At 45.2% G+C, this 18,973-nt stretch overlaps 1 protein-coding gene and 1 long non-coding RNA gene across 3 annotated transcripts in view; one reads left to right on the top strand and one right to left on the bottom strand.

Annotated features, from left to right (window-relative positions):
- LOC137344557 (uncharacterized) overlaps positions 1-18,973 on the bottom strand; it is an 88,274-nt gene that overhangs the window by 22,086 nt on the left and 47,215 nt on the right. The window contains exon 2 of the long non-coding RNA XR_010968387.1: positions 5,230-5,403. This is a non-coding gene — a long non-coding RNA (uncharacterized lncRNA). The remainder of the gene's footprint in view (positions 1-5,229; positions 5,404-18,973) is intronic.
- Positions 7,775-18,973, top strand: part of LOC137344556 (solute carrier family 45 member 3-like) — a 112,906-nt gene continuing 101,707 nt past the window's right edge. For both annotated transcript variants that reach the window (XR_010968386.1, XM_068007600.1), the window contains exon 1: positions 7,775-7,998. The gene's annotated coding sequence lies outside the window, so the exon portion shown is untranslated. The remainder of the gene's footprint in view (positions 7,999-18,973) is intronic.

Genomic DNA, 18,973 nt, shown 5'->3' on the forward strand with positions numbered 1-18,973 from the left:
TGGATACAAGGGGGTCGATTTTAGCCCCCAGGATCGGGTGCGTTCCTGGCAGGGGGGCCAAGTAAATCGGGGATTCCCGGGGCGGGTCGGGAGCCCAGCTCCAACCCGCCCACTTCTGGGTTTCCCACAGATGCGCTCACATGCACGCGCTGCCCCCGCATGTGGGATTCCCACCGGCAATTAAAGCCGACGGGGTGCCACTTAAGGTATTTATTTTGGTATTTCAGGTCGTTTACAGACCTGATTAACGAGATATTTTAGGAGGGTTGGGATTTTACAAACAACTGGGACTGTTTCCCGTGCTGAGGGAAACACTCCCAGTTCAAATGGACGTGTTGCAGCCATCAGCCTGTGGCAGCTGCAAAGGTCCATTTGACAGGTGGGGGGGAAACCCTCACTCATTGCAGGAGGCCACTCTGTCACTTTGGACAAAGTTTGGCCTCCACCACCCTCCTCCTAACAATAAAATTCACCACTTGCACACTTACCCCGGTGTCCAGACACATTTACCTACCTTGCCGACCCCCTCAAATGTACATCTCCCGGATGGGGGCCGCCGTAGCTGCAGTCAAGACCTCCTCGGAGGGCGAACAGCATCACCAGCCTCGCCGGCCACGCCGTCCACCTCTGACACGTGGAGCTCCACAACACAGTGCTGTGACACATCCACCTGCACAGCAGGAGGGAGGGCAACCACAGAGAGAGATGCGTTGCAGAGGGCACTACCCTCGCCACAAGGTCCACAGACCGAGGCTCAGCTTCCTGGACCTCTCTGAGCAGCAGTGCACACGGAGGCTCAGAGTCACTCGACATGTAGTCGTGGACATCTGCAGCCTCCTTCATGCCGAGCTGCTCCCGGCTGGCCCGAGCACCATCTTCTTACCTGTCGCTGTCAAAGTCACCACTGCCCTCAACAACTTCTCCTCCACATCCTTCCAGGGTGCCACCGGGGACATCACCGACGTCTCTCAGTCATCTGCACAAAAGACCCCTGCAAATACACCTACACCCATTCTGCAGTGACACAATGGGTGGCATCAGTTGTGGGTCTTCATTGTGATCCTCAGGAAAGGGCATTATTGCACAAACCAGACAAGATTCGCAAAGACGTGGCAGTAGTGGTGCCAATATAATATGTAATGTCAGTTGATCAGAAATTAAATATAAGTAAAAACCATGACAAACCCTCAAACACCCTTGTGCATCCCCTTCATGCTCACGACACGTTTGCCTTACGCTGCCTACTGCACATATGTGATGCATGCCCTGTGGCTGCAGCACAGGTAGTGGCAGGTTGAGTGAGGCTGACCGTGAAAGAGATGCATGAGAGAGTGAGTATGAGATAGGGTGAGTATGAGATTGTATGAGGATTGGGTTGAGTGGTAGTGGCGGGATGAGTACTGGCGAGGTGAGTAAGTGCAGGTAAGATGAGGATGAGGTTTGAGTGTGTGAGGGGTGATGTGACAGAGTAGTGTTGGCAGTGCAGAAGGAGATGTGGGGTGGGGGCGGTGATGTGGCAGACGGAGTGTAGGGGAATGAGTAAGTGTACTCACTTTGGCTGACCTACTTAGGTCATTGCAGCGCCTCCTGCACTGTATGCAGGTGGGCGATATGTTGGTGGTGCAGGTGACCTCCTCTGCCACCTCGAGCCAGGCCTTCTTGGCAGAGGCAGGCCGCTTCCTCCCTTCCGCTGGGGGGAAGATCTCTGTCCTCCCCCTCCTCCTCACCCCATCCAATGATACCTGGAGTGAGGCGTCATTAAACCTGGGAGCAACCTTCCTCCTGGGCTGCTCCATGCTGTAATTATTCCTATTTCTTGCAGCATCAGTCAGTGGAGGACTGCCCCTTTAAATAGAGCTCCTCCAGCTGACAGACCTTACTCCGCATGCGCAGTCCGCCCGCCGCGCAGATCAGCAGCGGGGAACCCGGAACAAGAGGTAAGCGGCTCCAATTAGCCTGCGATCGCGTTTGGGGCAGACTGATTTCACCGGGCGCGTTACCCACGCGCCCAATCGCCCCCCCGCCACGAACCCGCCACCCTCGTAATATCGGGCCCGAGGTGTTCAGGAAAGATAGGGAAGGAAAGATAGGAGTGGGGGGGGAGCGGTGGTGGCAGTATTGATTAAGGAGAGTATTGCAGTGCTGGAGAGAGAGGATGTCCTGGAGGGATCAAGGACAGAATCTATTTGGTTAGAGTTAAGAAATAATACAGGCGCCATTACATTACTGGGTGTATTCTATAGGCCACCAACTGGTGGGAAGGATATAGAGGAGCAAATTTGCTGGGAAATTACAGAGAGGTGCAAAAGCCATAGAGTAGTGATAATGGGGGACTTCAACTATCCTAATATAGACTGGGATAAAAAATATAAGGGGTAAAGAGGGGGAGGAATTTTTGAAACCTGTTCAGGATAACTTTCTTAACCAGTACTTTTCCAGCCCAATGAGGAAGGAGGCATTGCTGGACTTGGTTCTAGGGAAAGAGGCAGACCAAGTGGAGCAAGTGTCAGTGGGGGAGCATTTAGAGAGCAGCGATCATAGTATCATAAGGTTTAGAATAGCTATGGGAAAGGACATGGACCACTCTAAAGTAAAAATACTCAATTGGAGGAGGGCCAATTTCAATGGGATGAGAACAGATCTGGCCCGGGTAAATTGGAATCAAAGATTGGCAGGCAAAACTGTAATTGAACAGCGAGCAGCCTTTAAGGAGGAGATGGTTCGGGTACAGTCTGGGCACATTCCCATGAGGCAGAAAGGTAGGGCAACTAAAGACAGAGTTCCCTGGATGACAAAAGTGATAGAGAGTAAGATGAAGCAGAAAAAAGGGGCCTATAACACAAGTGAGAACCATGCAGAATATAGAAAGTTCAGAGGGGAAGTGTAAAAGGAAATAAGAGGGGCAAAGAGAGAGTATGAGAACAATAAAGGGAATCCAAAAGTCTTCTACAGGCATGTAAACAGTTAACGGGTAGCAAGAGAAGGGGTGGGGCCGATTAGGGACCATAAAGACGATCTACTCATGGAGGCAGGAGATACTGGATGGGCTAAAATTGATAAAAAGGAAGTACTAGAAAGGCTAGCTGTACTTAAAGTAGATAAATCACCTGGTCCGGATGGGATGCATCCTCGGTTGCTGAGGGAAGTAAGGGTGGAAATTACGGAGGTACTGGCCATAATCTTTCAAACATCCTTAGATATGTGGGTGCTGCCCGAGGACTGGAGAATTGCAAATGTTACACCCTTGTTCAAAAAAGGATAAACCCAGCAACTGTAGGCCAGTCAGTTTAATCTCGGTGGTGGGGAAACTTTTAGAAACGATAATCCGGGACAGAATTAACTGTCATTTGGACGAATGTGGATTGGTTAGGGAAAGCCAGAATGGATTTGTTAAAGGCAAATCATGTTTAACTAACTTGATAGAGTTTTTGATGAGTTAACAGAGAGGGTAGATGAGGGCAATGCAGTTGATGTGGTGTATATGGACTTTCAAAAGGCGTTTGATAAAGTGCCGCATGGTAGACATGTCATCAAGATTGCAGCCCATGGAATAAAGGAGGCAGTAGCAACATGGATACAGAATTGGCTAAGGGACAGGAAACAGAGAGTAGTGGTGAACGGTTGTTTCTCAGACTAGAGGGAGGTGTACAGTGGTGTTCCCCAGGGGTCGGTGCTGGGACCACTGCTTTTCTTGATATATATTAATGACTTGGACTTGGGTGTACAGGGCACAATTTCAAAATTTGCAGATGACACAAAACTGGAAGGGTAGTGAATAGTGAGGAGGATAGTGATAGACTTCAAGAGGATATAGACAGGCTGGTGCATAGACTTCAAGAGGATATAGACACGTGGCAGGTGAAATTTAATGCAGAAAAATGTGAAGTGATACATTTCAGTAGGAAGAATGAGGAGAGGCAATATAAACTAGAGGGCACAATTCTAAAAGGGGCACAGGAACAGAGATCTTGGGATATATGCGCACAAATTATTGAAGGTGGCAGGACAGGTTGAGAAAGCAGTTAAAAAAGCATACGGGATCCTGGGCTTCATAAATAGAGGCAGGGAGTACAAAAGTAAGGAAGATATGTTGAACCTTTATAAAATACTAGTTCGGCCACAACTGGAGTATTGTGTCCAGTTCTGGGCACTGCACTTCAGGAAAGATATGAAGGACTTAAGAGAGGGTGCAGAAGAGATTTACTAGAATGATTCCAGATATGAGGGACTTTAGTTAAGTGGATGGACTGGAGAAGCTGGGGTTGTTCTCCTTGGAACAGAGACAGTTGTGAGGAGATTTGATAGAGGTATTCAAAATCATGAAGGGTCTCGACAGAATAGATAGAGAGAAGCTGTTCCCATTGGCGGAAGGGTCAAGAACCAGAGGGCATAGATTTAAGGTGATTGGCAAAAGAATCAAAGGTAAACATGAGGAAAAACTTTTTTACACAGCGAGTGGTTAGGATCTGGAATGCAGTGCCTGAGGGGGTGGTGGAGGCGGATTCAATCATGGCCTTCAAAAGGAAAACATTTGCAGGGCTATGGGGAAGGGCGGGGGAGTGGGACTAACTGGATCGCTCTTGCATAGAGCCGGCGTGGACTCGATGAGCCGAATGGCCTCCTTCCATGCTGTAACCTTTCTATGATTCGATGATATTAGCATCAGGAATTTTTAGTTTAGAAGAAGAAAAAAGAATGGAATGAAACTATTAAAGACATTTGAATGGCGACATTTTTTGTCCTTTATGCTCAAGACCGTTGAAAGGCCCACAGGTAGCATATTACTAATGTTACCAAACAACTGTAGGAGGTTACATTCAGGCTTCAAGGATGCTGCAGTGTCTCTGCCACATAGAAGTTTTCTGTTGCAGTTCATTGCACAGAAATTTGTGCGGTTTGTAATTTAATTTTTTTAAAGTCCATACTCTTTCCTCTTTATCTTCTTTCTCCATTTATGCTCTTTGTCACAAACTCTGTCTTCCCCATTTTTCATACGTGGTAAAGTACCTTACTCGATCTTATAGAATTGGGAGATGAGTATGGAGGAAAGAGTTTTATATCTTATAGACACACAGTTGCTGAATGAACAGAAAGACAGAAATATTGTGCAGGGTAACAACCAGCAAGTCACATATTCCCCATGTTTCTAATTTATCCTCCAACAACCTTGGTTCAAGAAGAGACAACAAACTCTTGTACTTGCGTTGCTGCTTACAAAGGCATTTTTACCTTGGTGCTTGGGTCCCAGGAGTGCTGTACTCAGGCAGAGGCGCATGACCTTCCTATCCTGCACTCCTCGTGATTTACTTGAGCGATGTGGTACTGCTCTTGCTTTTGATTAGTTCCAAAGATGAAGGATGGAGGACTGTGATGTATCAGCACCATGATGCATGTCGCTATATACTGGGTAAAACAAATCAGCAAAATAATAATCAGTAGAGAACAGAGTTTAGTGATAAGAACTCGGGGACATTGACATTCATTGAAAATCAGAAAGCAGGGCATTCCTGGCAGTCGATGCAGAGATGATTCTGCACATCTGCCTGCTTGCATTATGACACAAACATTCAAATACACAGAACTGGCCATGGGAATTTTAGCAGACCCATACAGGAAATGCCTAATTTGACAGCGGTTGCAATAGTCATGAAAATCTGGACCTGTGAAGCCACCGAGATCACTAGCCTTATGTGTGAGGCGAGCCTTTGGCTTAGTGGTAGCATTCCTGCCTCGGAGTCAGAAGGTGCGGGGTTTGAATCTCACTCCAGACAGACCCGGTGACTGGAAACTGGAGCTCTGGCTGACATCCATCTGGTGGGTATTTCCCCCCGTCATTGCATGGGTTGTGGGAGCCTATATAACCCTCCTGCCAAATGGGACCAACCGCCCTATCAGCTGGTATAACGATGGCCAAGGAAGGAGCTTTCGTGTTGCGGCCTGTCAGATTGTTACTCAGCCTGAAAATCCTTCCACTACTTGACACTATTCTCTAAGGGACGAGTGTGAAGATGTGAAAACAACAACAACAACTAGCTTTTTATTTGCGCGTGTCATCAACAGCAGGAGAAAGAATGAAGTTACTTTTATATAGCATCTAATCAGATCCTCACGATGCCCCGAAGTGCTTTACAACCAGTGGATCTTTTAAAATGCAGTCACTCTTGCTGTGTAGGCAAATACAGCAGCCAACTTGCACAGAGCAGTACTGCTGCCAATGTAGCACTCCCTCAGTACTGCACTGAAGTACCAGTTTAGATTACGTGCTGAGGTCCTGGACTGGGGTTTAGAACCCACAACCTTCTGACTTAGAGGTAAGATGTGCCATCAACTGAACTAAGCTGACAAAATCATGTGACTACCATTGATGGCACCCTCTCAAGTGTGGGTTAGGAAGCACAGTTCCAGGTACTTTGGCACCATCTGGGAGAGAGTTCCACATGGAGGAGAGACACTGCGTGAAGTTTTACTGCTGATCTTCTGTGCAGACTTGTTGGACCGAGGCAGAATGTGGAGGTGTAGCTGCAGAAACACAACTTGTAGTTATAGAGCACCTTTCAAGTGACAGACATTGGAAGACATTGAGCAGGAAATTGTGTGTGGGTGGGGGGAAGAAACATGGCTTGTGTTACTTATAGAAATCTGGGCAATTCAGTTGCAATCTTCAGGCTCAAATATAACCATTCTTCCTCATCCATTTTGTTCTTGAATTGATCTGACAGTCAGTGACTGTAAATCAGAATGCTGTCTTTGGAGGAGATTATATAGCTGTAGGTAAAGTGTGAGCTTTTGTGGAGGCGAATTTAGTTGATAAAATTTGCTGTTGGTGCTGAGTATGTGGAGATTACTAATTTTAAAACATAGGCAGGCTGACCAGGTTTTATATTTTTTGGGGAATGGGTCTGACTGTAGCGAGACTCTTCCCACAATCTCAGAATCATACAGCACAGAAGGAGGCCATTCAGCCCCTCGAGCCTGTTCCAGCATTCAATTAGTTCATGGCTGATCTGTATCTTAACTCCGTTTATCCATATCCCTTAATACCCTTGCAGAACAAAAGTCTATCAAGCTCAGTTTTGAAATTTTCAATTGACCTAGCTTTTGGGGAAGAAAGTTCCTGATTTTCCCATAGCCCTGCAATATTTTCCTTTTCAAACATATATCCAATTCCCTTTTGAAAGTTACTGTTGAATCTGCTTCCATCACCCTTTCAGGCAGCGCATTCCAGATCATAACAACTGGCTGCGTTTTTTTTTTAAAAAGCCACTCTTTATGAAATGCCGAAACCATGCTTTACTTCTTGCAGCCTTTTTGTTTGAAACTAGGGGGGAAAAATTCAGCAAGTTTAGCAGCCAACGTTAACTTTGCTTTTGTGGCGTGCTGGGGTGAGGTTGAGGAGAGTGGCAGCGGGCCAGCTTGATCCACGTTGCCTCATAACCTCCCTGAAATCCATTCTGTGCAACTTTGCACTTGCACTCCGAAAGACAAGGTAAGCCGCGTCGATTTATCCCTCCTCCTTCGGCCGCACTGACTGCTGAACGTTCGTGTGTATATTGCTTGTTAATTTCCCGTGCAATGTAAACAAAACTCGGTGCATTGATGTTAATTGCACAACAAAAAAAAATCCCTTATCGACTTGGGACTAAAAGTAAATGCTTTTTTGTTGGAGAGGGAGGAACTTCTGCAAAGAGCCACCTTAACTTGACCCCCTCTCAAAAGTTCCCGACAAGTTTGCGCAGCTCTTGCAACTAAAACTTTTTTTTCTGCTGGCGGCTGATTTGCATAGACAGGGTCACTGCCTGGCAGACGGATTCAGACTGAAGCTCTTGTCAATTTCTTCTTCCTTCCGCCCTCGCTGCGCACGCGCGGGCCTGTGCTTGATGGGTTACATTTTAACTTGGGAGTCAATTTCGCCGCTGTGGCGAGTGATCAAGAAGGGAATCTGAAATTAAAACAGAAAATAAACCCACGCCATGAGTGCAACTCAAGATCGTCTTGCAGGTAACGCAGTGTGTGTGTGTGTGTGTGTTCCTGGTAAATTATCTGTGCGTGTTGCTTTCTCATCCCAGTTTTTTTTTTAAAAAAAGAAAAGAAAGACGTATCTTAACGTCTCTTTAAAAAGTTCCATCTGTCTAAACTTTAATTAAAACTTTTTTTTAAAAAAAAAACAAACTTTCTTTAGTTTCATTAGAGCGGCGAGTGGTGCTGAAAGGATGCCAGGTGGAGAGGGGGGCTTGTACTGTTTTTAACGTGACGTTATGCTTTGAAAACAAAAGCTAATGATTTCTATTGAAGGCAAGGCTGGGTATATATTTCACATAAATCAGTTGAAATAGCCGAATTATGCAGCGGTTTTGCTCATGCTTCCATTCATACTCCAATTTGTTTGATTCAGTTTTGAAAAAAAAAATCGTGGTGCTACGAATCATGAATTTTTTTTTGCCTTAAATCGTGTTGATTAGAGTTGCATCTCTCCTTTTTCTCTCTCTTTCTCTCTCCCCCCCCCCTCTTTTTCTTCGCTTCCCATCTCTTTCTCTTTCCCCCCCCCCTCGTTTTTTTTTATATAAAAGTGCTTTGGCTGCAGTAGTTAGGTGTGGTGAACGAATGTAATTTAAAACTTTTTTTTTTAAAGAGGTCTGGAAACCAAATGACAAAAGATGGAGATTATTTCGTGGTTTTCTTATCCAGCTGAGAGGCTTAGCGAGATCTCCAGCAAGGACTCGGGAGAGAATACAGTGTCTGCTTGCATGTGTGTTTAACCCTGAATCTGAGACCATTATGCCCGTGAAAAGTACCAGATAAGAAGCTACTGATGCCCTTTACACACTTGGGAGACTGCCTGTTTCATTATTTGGGCGCCGTATATTGCTGTAGTTGATGGAAATAGACTTACTGCCCGTGCAATGTAAACAAAACTCGTGCATTGATGTTGATGGTTTATAGCGTAGAACTGTCATCAGTGGTGTTTTGATGCTGTTACGTAAAGGGATATTGCCGGCTGGTGAGGTGTTTTATGCGTTACTTTGCCAGGTTAATAAATGGAGTGTGTACAATAAAATGGTCAATGGTGTCATTGTATCCCTGGTGAGGATTGTGAATACTTCAAAGTAACTATAATAAAATACATTGCATTCTGGATGCCTCAGTGCAGTATTGCTTGGCTGGCTGCATTGAAGGATATCAAGGAAACTCCCAGGTCCCATCTCTGGGCTGTGCTGAATTAGCTGATCTAACCTTAAGCCTTGATGGGGCTGTTACAATTGGTTTTAGTGTTCTTCGGCTGTGGAGGGGGAAAAAAAATCAGCCATTGTTCTACTCCTGATCCTTAACCATAGATCACTGGAAAGTGCTGCCATTAGGGGAGGAGGGAGATAGGCTTGTTTGTGATGCTCTCCTTCTCCCTCTCCCCCCATCCCCCCCCCCCCTCCCTTGGGGCCAATAACCTGTTGACAGTCACTGTCTGGGCTTGCCCATAAATAATAGTACCAGAGAGCTACCGTCACGTTTGGAGTCAAACGCCAGTCTGAGTCGGTGCTTCAGCAGGAAAGGGAAAGAAGGAACTTGCATTTATATAGTGCCTTTCATGACCTCTGGATGTCCCAAAGCCCATTACAGCCAATGAAGTACTTTTGAAGTGTAGTCACTGTTGTAATGTAGGAAATGTGGCAGCCAATTCACGCACAGCAAGATCCCACAGACAGCAATGTGATAATGACCAGATAATCTGTTTTAGTGATGTTGGTCAGGAAGAAAACTGGAGAGGGGAGAGAGAGAGAGCATTGCAAAAGGTTTGTGCAGCATCAGATCTAGCTTCTTCTAAAATGTCCACTTATTGCTGCTGTTCCAGGAATTGAGTCTTCCTGAAAACTCCCATGGAAGTTTACAGCATAGAAGGAAATCATTCAGCCCATCGTGTCTGTACTGGCTCTTCGCTAGAGCAATCCAAAGCTAACCCCCCTGCCCTGCTCTTTCCCCATAGCTTGTATCTTCCTCTGCTTCAAATGTTTATCCATTTTTCCCTTAAAGGATCCAATGGTCTCTGCTTCAAGTACTCTCTTGTGGCAAAGCATGCCAAGCTCTAATAACTCTGTGTAAAGAAATCTCTCCCAGCCCTTCTTTTCACTCTCTGTGACTATTTGAAATATACGGCCCCTCGTTACTAACGTCCCAACTGGGAGAAATAGCCTTTCCCTATTCACCTGACAATTCCCTTCATAAATTTAAGAACCTCTTAAATTAAATCTCCTCTTAGTCACCACTGCCCCAGTGGAAATAGTCCCAGTATCTCCGTCTCTCCTCATAACTATAGTTTCCCATCCCCAGGCATCGTTCTGATGAATTTCTATAATGGGATGCCCAAAAGTACACTGCGTTCTAATTTGGTGTAACAATTTCTCTGTATGAAATTTATACTTCCTTGTTAATCCTGGATAGGATTCTATTAGCTGCGTTTCAGGGTTACATTTATCTTCCAAATAATTCAAAATCAACCGAGGTGTGTATATGGGGGGGGGATAATATTGTTTACGCTGTATCTAATCAGTGATATCAATGGGTGTGTCATTTGGAGCTACATCTCTGTCCTCATTACAGCTGTAAATCTGTTGGATTCAGGAGCCTTGTTGAACAGCACTGAACTTTATGCACAGCGAAAGCAGCAATACTGTATTTTCTTTCCAGGTGGCTTATCTGTTTTTTGTTCATTGAATGAAATATTCGTACTCGTCTAACCACTAGTGAGTACCACCTTAATAATATTTGGGCTGGTGTCTTGTTCGAATAGTTTCCTAGATGACCAATGCTGCCTGGAAAGGGACCAAAACCAACTTTTAAGACACGTTGGGGAATATTAGAAATGCTCTACATTTTGTAGTAATTGTTAATGAACCAAAATAGTGTGTTCCCCACAACCCCCGCCCCCCACCCCCCTCCTGATGATGATGACCTTCTGCTTAGATACAGTTCCACAGGGTGTGGGCACCTTCTGGTACCTCCTCCAAGTGATTATTCTTCATGTGTGAACCTAGATAACAAATTCTGACATGCGGTTTGACCATAGTGAGGGGAGCCAGGCCTGATGTCGTGAACCTCTCAGTAGGGGCCACCAGATAATGATTCGGAGTGGGAGCCCATGGCTGATTTTTTTTTCTCTCTCTCCTCCTCTCTCTAGCCCACGGATGCTGAGGTTAGCTGTGGTTCTCGCACTGAGATCAGCTAACTCAGCACAGACAGAGAATCAAACCGGGGATCATATATTCTCTGGGGCACAGCTATGCACTACTTTTACAAACAGCTATTTGTAATTACTAGTATTGGCTTTTAACTTCCAAATATTATATAAACCAACTGCACTACTTCCATTGTTCCATTCATGAAAAAATCCTTTAAAATTCAGTTGTAACATTTGTCATTCATTAAATATCATGTCATTTTCACTCACAGAATCACCTGGATATTCCACTGTTCCCCACACTGCATCCTCTAGTTACAATACAGTAGTGAGCCTGGTTTAAAATTAATTCTCTCCTCTAGCTGTATGTTCTACATTTAGCCTTACGGAGATTAGATCCAGTACAGGAAAAGATGGGATTGAATGGGATTGTTTCTGCCCCACTCCCTGGAGTTTTATGGAGAGGGTTGGTTTTGTGAGACCATGTGTTTGGAGAAAGTTTTAATTGACAGCTGAAATGAGCCGGAGAGTTGCATCACATGATTATAGCCATCTTGATGCTAACCTTCTGTATTGCAGCTCCAGACTGATCCAAGGGAAGAGATTGGGAATCTTCACTCCAAACACAGTTTGGAGTAAATACTATCTTACTGTGCAATGCTGGGCAGTTGCCACAGTGGCTTGCAACACGAGTCCAGTTTGGGCAGTTGATATCATTCCTGGTTTATGCTGCAGCCCATCTTTTAGGAAAGATGTCTGCTGTTGTCTAAATCGCCTTGCAGCCTCTTTGCATCCTCCTCACAACTCACAATCCAACCTAGTTTTGTGTCATCAGCAAACTTGGAAATATTACATTTGATTCCCTCATTCAAATCATTGATATATATTGTGAGTAGCTGGGGCCCAAGCACTGATCCCTGCGGTATCCCACTAGGCACTGTCTGCCACCCGAAAAAGACCCATTTATTCCTACTCTCTGTTTCCTGTCTGTTCACCAATATTTTCAATCCATGCCAGTATATTACCCCCAATCCCATGTGCTTTAACTTTGCACACTAACCTCTTATGTGGGACTTTATCAAAGGACTTCTGAAAATCGAAATACACCACATCCACTGGTTCTCCCTTATCTATTCTACCAGTTGCATCTTCAAAAAACTCCAGTAGGTTTGTCAAACGCGATTTCCCTTTCTTAAATCCATGTTGACTTTGTCTAATCCCGTTGATATTTTCTCAGTGTCCTGTTATCACATCCTTTATAATAGACTCTAGCATTTTCCCTACTATTGATGTTAGGCTAACCAGTCTGTAGTTCCCTGTTTTCTCTCCCTCCTTTTTTAAATAGTGGGGTTACATTTGCCACCCTCTAATCTGCAGGAACTGTTCCATAATCTATAGAATTTTGGAAGATGACAATGAATGCATTCACAATTTCCATGGCTACCTCTTTTAGTACTCTGGGATGCAGATTATCAGGCCCTGGGGATTTATCAGCTTTCAGTCCCATTAATTTCTCCAGCACATTTTTTTTACTAATACTAATTTCCTTTTAATTCCTCCTTCTCACTCGACCCTTGGTTCCCTAGCATTTCTGGGAAGTTATTTGTGTTCTCTTCCATGAAGACAGAAACAAAGTATTTGTTTAATTGCTCTGCCATTTCCCTGTTCCCCATTATAAATTCTCCCGTTTCTGACTGTAAGGGACCTACATTTGTCTTCACTAATCTTTTTCTTTTTACATACTTGTAGAAGCTTTTATAAGCTGCTCTTATGTTCCTTGCCAGTTTACTCTCATACTCTATATTTCCCCTATTAATCAATCTCTTGGTCTGTTTTTGCTGAATTCTAAACTGCTGCCAATCCTCAGACTTGCTACTTTTTCTGGCAACTTTATATGACTCCTCTTTGGATCTAATGCTATCCTTAATTTCTTTTGTTAGCCATGGTTGGGCTGCTTTTCCTTTTGTGTTTTTGCCCCAGAAAGGAATGTATAACTCTTGCAATTCATGCATTTGTTCCTTAAATGTTAGCCATTGAAAGTTGGGATGGCGTGGCCTCACTGCATTTGTGTTTTTTAAAATTCAATTTTCCCGTATATATCTGCTCTTCTCAAGGTGTTGATTTATGCTGGGATATTTACCCAAGCAGCCATTCTGCTTGTGTGAGCTTAGATGTTGTGTTGTACTGTTATGCTGGCCATGGGAGGCATCACAACTGAACCCGTTCCTCTTCTTACTCACAAAGTCCATGTGCGCACAGCGCTGGGAATTACTGGGGTGATTGTCAGCAGGGACATTGGCTGATTTTTTTTTTCCCTTCTTGTTTATTTTTCCCCATGCATGTCCAAAACACTGAGTTTAATTGCAGTGCCCTCACTACTGAGTACCAACTTAATACAGGCTGGGATAGTACCTGGATCTTTCCTAGTCTGTATAGCTTAGCAAGCACTTATAGTCACTGTCACTGGGAGAATTCTCTTGGTGGAAAAAATGACTGAGTGATGCGAAGGGTTATGCGAGCAGATTGAGTCTTGACTCATGACCAAAGTATCTGGTTTATGGAGGTTGCTTTATTATTTTTATCAAACGCTGATTTGTTACTTGCTCAGTGCTTCAACCAGAATCTTGGCACTGGTCAGGAGTAGTACTGCAGTAGTGTTTATTAACTCTTTGGTAGGGGAACTACAATAACGTTGAATTATTTTTTGACCTGATGCATTTCTCCTGTCCCCATCTCCTCCATTTCAAAAAGTATTTTAAATTTTCTATCCTACTTTAGATTTCCTTTATTCCCCCTCTTTTTTACTCTTCCTGTTGCCCCCCACCACCCCACTGAAAGGCTCGGCAAGGTTTAACTCCCAACTCTTCTATTGCAACAGTGAAAACTTTTGCAATATCACACAACCGCCATCCAACGTTGGCCTGCAACCGGCAGCTAGCAGGTGCACGAGTGACTTGCCCTCTGATTCTGTTTATTTTCTTTCCCTCCCTGTGGAGAATAGCCAGCATGTGCCGTACACCAGCACTTTGGGGCTTTGACCTCCGCTCTTCCCCGACAGTTTGTGTTAACTGCAACCTCACGAATCTCTACTATACCAGCGTACATTTCTCACTATCAGAGTGCCAATACTGCGGCTTCCTGAGAGGTGAGTCTTTCATTCTGTCGTTTTGATTTGAACGCAGCTCCTGGAATTGCAAGCTTCAGTATGTTAAGCCTCTGTACCACCCAGCAACCTTGAATATATGTTAACAGGGTGACCTGTTTTAGAAGCCAGTTGAAAAGCTTGAAGTCTGAAGATTGACATGGTGGCCACAAGGTCAAACTTTGTGTGAAAACATCCAGTGGCAGCTTTTCTGCATCCGATATAAGTGAAGTTGTTAGCTCATCTGCAATGTTAATAATGATAATTAAAGGGATTACTTAACCTAATTTATTTTCTGCCCTCATTCCCTTCCCCTCCTGAGAGCTTTGAGTGCTTTCTAGGATACAGTTCCAATGGTACTGAGCTCTAGGGTTGCCAACTCTACAGGATTGTCCTGGAGTCTCCAGGAATTAAAGATTAATCTTCAGGATACTGCTGTGATCAGCCCAGGAGAAAAATCATAGGGGTATTAAAAAAAAAAATTGTCTGTTATTTTCATTTTCTTTGAACACTTTGGTTTATTAGTTATAAAAATATTTCAGATGGTTGGGGGGGGGGGTTGGGGGGGTGGAAAAGGCTGTTTGACTGGGCGGTGCAGTTGCCGGTGGAAGGTCATGTGATGAAACCTCCAGGAATACGTCCAACCAAAGTTGGAATCCCTACTGGGCGCCCCTGATAACTTGCCGAAGTGGGAGCTTAGATCCTGAGCGTCGCGGGAAGGGATGGATTGAGCGGAGGGACAACTGAGCTTGGTCCTGTTGTCACCAGGCGTTAACACGCGCGCACTTCCTACAGCGGCTCCCGAACAGTGATCAGTTGTAGCGTCTCTGCTCCGATTTGCACAACAAATGTGGAAGCTCAAGGAAGTCAATGTCATCCCGATGGGGATTTCTCGAGCAGCTGGCGTTTCTGGAACAGCCAGTGCCGAGAGCTTCACCCAGGTTTCCCCATGTGCCACGTTCATGCTCAAACAGATACTGTATTAACTTGCTTGTAATTGTTTTTTTAAAAAATTCCTTAATTTAAATTAAAAGGTAAAAATAATTAGAGGCTGATGCAGTCAGTGACTTGATGGCCTCCACTATTTCTTAAAGTGTTCTAAGAAGCAATACTTCTCCAACCCGCTCCTTTATGTGCCAGGCATGCAATAACATTTCATAGTTTTCTCAGCAAGGTTTTTTTTTATTCGTTCACGGGATGTGGGCATCACTGGCAAGGCCGGCATTTATTGCCCATCCCTAATTGCCCTCGAGAAGGTGGTGGTGAGCCGCCTTCTTGAACCGCTGCAGTCCGTGTGGTGACGGTTCTCCCACAGTGCTGTTAGGAAGAGAGTTCCAAGATTTTGACCCAGCGACAATGAAGGAACGGCGATATATTTCCAAGTCGGGATGGTGTGTGACTTGGAGGGGAACGTGCAGGTGGTGTTGTTCCCATGCGCCTGCTGCCCTTGTCCTTCTAGGTGGTAGAGGTCGCGGGTTTGGGAGGTGCTGTCGAAGAAGCCTTGGCGAGTTGCTGCAGTGCATCCTGTGGATGGTGCACACTGCAGCCACAGTGCGCCGGTGGTGAAGGGAGTGAATGTTTAGGGTGGTGGATGGGGTGCCAATCAAGCGGGCTGCTTTATCTTGGATGGTGTCGAGCTTCTTGAGTGTTGTTGGAGCTGCACTCATCCAGGCAAGTGGAGAGTATTCCATCACACTCCTGACTTGTGCCTTGTAGATGGTGGAAAGGCTTTGGGGAGTCAGGAGTTGAGTCACTCGCCACAGAATACCCAGCCTCTGACCTGCTCTCGTAGCCACAGTATTTATATGGCTGGTCCAGTTAAGTTTCTGGTCAATGGTGACCCCCAGGATGTTGATGGTGGGGGATTCGGCGATGGTAATGCCGTTGAATGTCAAGGGGAGGTGGTTAGACTCTCTTGTTGCAGATGGTCATTGCCTGGCACTTATCTGGCGCGAATGTTACTTGCCACTTATCAGCCCAAGCCTGGATGTTGTCCAGGTCTTGCTGCATGCAGGCTCGGACTGCTTCATTATCTGAGGGGTTGCGAATGGAACTGAACACTGTGCAGTCATCAGCGAACATCCCCATTTCTGACCTTATGATGGAGGGAAGGTCATTGATGAAGCAGCTGAAGATGGTTGGGCCTAGGACACTGCCCTGAGGAACTCCTGCAGCAATGCCCTGGGGCTGAGATGATTGGCCTCCAACAACCACTACCATCTTCCTTTGTGCTGGGTATGACTCCAGCCACTGGAGAGTTTTCCCCCTGATTCCCATTGACTTCAATTTTACTAGGGCTCCTTGGTGCCACACTCGGTCAAATGCTGCCTTGATGTCAAGGGCAGTCACTCTCGCCTCACCTCTGGAATTCAGCACTTTTGACCATGTTTGGACCAAGGCTGTAATGAGGTCTGGAGCCGAGTGGTCCTGGCGGAACCCAAACTGAGCATCGGTGAGCAGGTTATTGGTGAGTAAGTGCCGCTTGATAGCACTGTCGACGACACCTTCCATCACTTTGCTGATGATTGAGAGTAGACTGATGGGGCGGTAATTGGCCGGATTGGATTTGTCCTGCTTTTTGTGGACAGGACATACCTGGGCAATTTTCCACATTGTCCACAGTGTTGTAGCTGTACTGGAACAGCTTGGCTCGAGGTGCAGCTAGTTCTGGAGCACAAGCCTTCAGCACTACAGCTGGGATGTTGTCGGGGCCCATAGTACCAGGGGTGTTCAACACCGTTGGATCTGGACCTTAACAAGGATTCAGTGCCTTCAGAAGTGAAGGAGAGTGAGGGGAGCAAACAAATCACAAGTTGATATAATTGTCCACAATGTGATCGGAGTTCAACTTCACATCAACAGTTAGTAAGAACAGTTAACAAGTGCCAGCTTGGCTCAGTGGTAGCGCTCTTGCACATGAGTCAGCAGGTCGTGGGTTCAAGGCCCACTCCAGAACTTAAGCACATAATGTCGGCTGGCACTTCAATGTAGTATTGAGGGGACGCTGTATTATTGGAGGTGCCATCATTCAAGTGAGTCATCTGCCTGTTCAGGTGGTCGTGAAAGATCCCATGGAACTGTTCAAAGGGGAGCAGGGGTGTTCTCCCGTTGTCCTGGCCAATATTTATCCCTCAACTTATGCCACTAAAAACAGATTGACTGGTCATTTATCTCATTGCTGTTTGTGGCACCTTGCTGTGTGCAATCAGCCGTCACGCTTCCCTACATTATAATAGTTACTTCAGAAGTAATTCATTGGCCGCGAAGCATTTAGGCCATCCTGAGGAAATGAAAAATACTATATTAATATAAGTCCTTTCTTACAATAGGCACATGGTAACTTGTTCATAATGATAAATGTGAAAAATAATTCTAATGTAGTGTAATTCGACATGAAACTAAGTCCCCCTTTTACATACAGTAACCAGTAAAAGCTGTAACTCCATCCAAATCGATTGAGATGGCCATCTAATCTCGTCAAAATCTCTTAATAGGATACAACAGGTATGTGAGTTGTGCATGTGACTTTTTTTGTATAGCGTGCTCCACACATCCAGATCTGAGTCTCGCACGATTTTTGATGCACAAGCACCATGGGCCGAATGTACTGTAAGATTCTATGATTCCATGAGTCTGAGGCTCTGGAGTGCTTGTCAGTGAAATAATATCAGGAAGGAAAACCCACCATCCCAGAAGGAAACTAAAAGGGGCAACTTCTAACTCTGACATTGGCAGGGCAATGGGCAAAGAGCAGGGGAGTGGGAATAATTGGATAGCTCTTTCAAAGAGCCGACACAGACACGATGGACCGAATGGCCTCCTCCTGTGCTGTATGACTCTGTGATTAGAATAAATTCCTCTTTGCGAAAGTCCATGTTTAAAGGGGTATTGTCTTCATGACAAACCTTTTTTATTCCTTTATAAATGCAACAATAATGTTTAAACTGCATTGAAATGCATCATTTGCATATGATGCATTAGATATACGCACAGACTTTCTCCCTCAACAAAAGCAAAAAAAAGTTGACCACATACTTGATAAATGTAATGCCCCCTTTTAACTAGCAAGTAGTTAGGTTTAAAAAAAACTCACCATCAAACTGGGCCTTTAAAAAAACAGAATGGAAAAACCTAGTCATTGCATCTGCAGTCTGGCTGCTATTGCTTCATAGTTTTCTTTGTGGGCCCCTGCTACTTAGAACATAAGAACATAAGAAATTGGAGCAGGAGTAGGCCAATCGGCCCCTCGAGCCTGCTCCGCCATTCAATAAGATCATGGCTGATCTGATCCCAACCACAAATCTAAAGAACACAAGAAGTCGGAGCAGGACCCGGCCACATAGCCCCTGGGCCCTCTCCGCCACCCACAGGGCATTGACCGATCCGAACTCAGCTTCATGTCCAATTTCCTGCCCGCTCCCCATAACCCCTAATTCCCTTTACTTCTAGGAAACTGTCTATTTCTGTTTTAAATTTATCTAATGATGTAGCTTCCACAGCTTCCTGGGGCAGCAAATTCCACAGACCTACCACCCTCTGAGTGAAGAAGTTTCTCCTCATCTCAGTTTTGAAAGAGCAGCCCCTTATTCTAAGATTATGCCCCCTAGTTCTAGTTTCACCCATCTTTGGGAACATCCTTACTGCATCCACCCGATCAAGACCCT

The sequence above is a fragment of the Heptranchias perlo genome, chromosome 27, assembly GCF_035084215.1.
Source record: "Heptranchias perlo isolate sHepPer1 chromosome 27, sHepPer1.hap1, whole genome shotgun sequence".
Taxonomy (NCBI): domain Eukaryota; kingdom Metazoa; phylum Chordata; class Chondrichthyes; order Hexanchiformes; family Hexanchidae; genus Heptranchias; species Heptranchias perlo.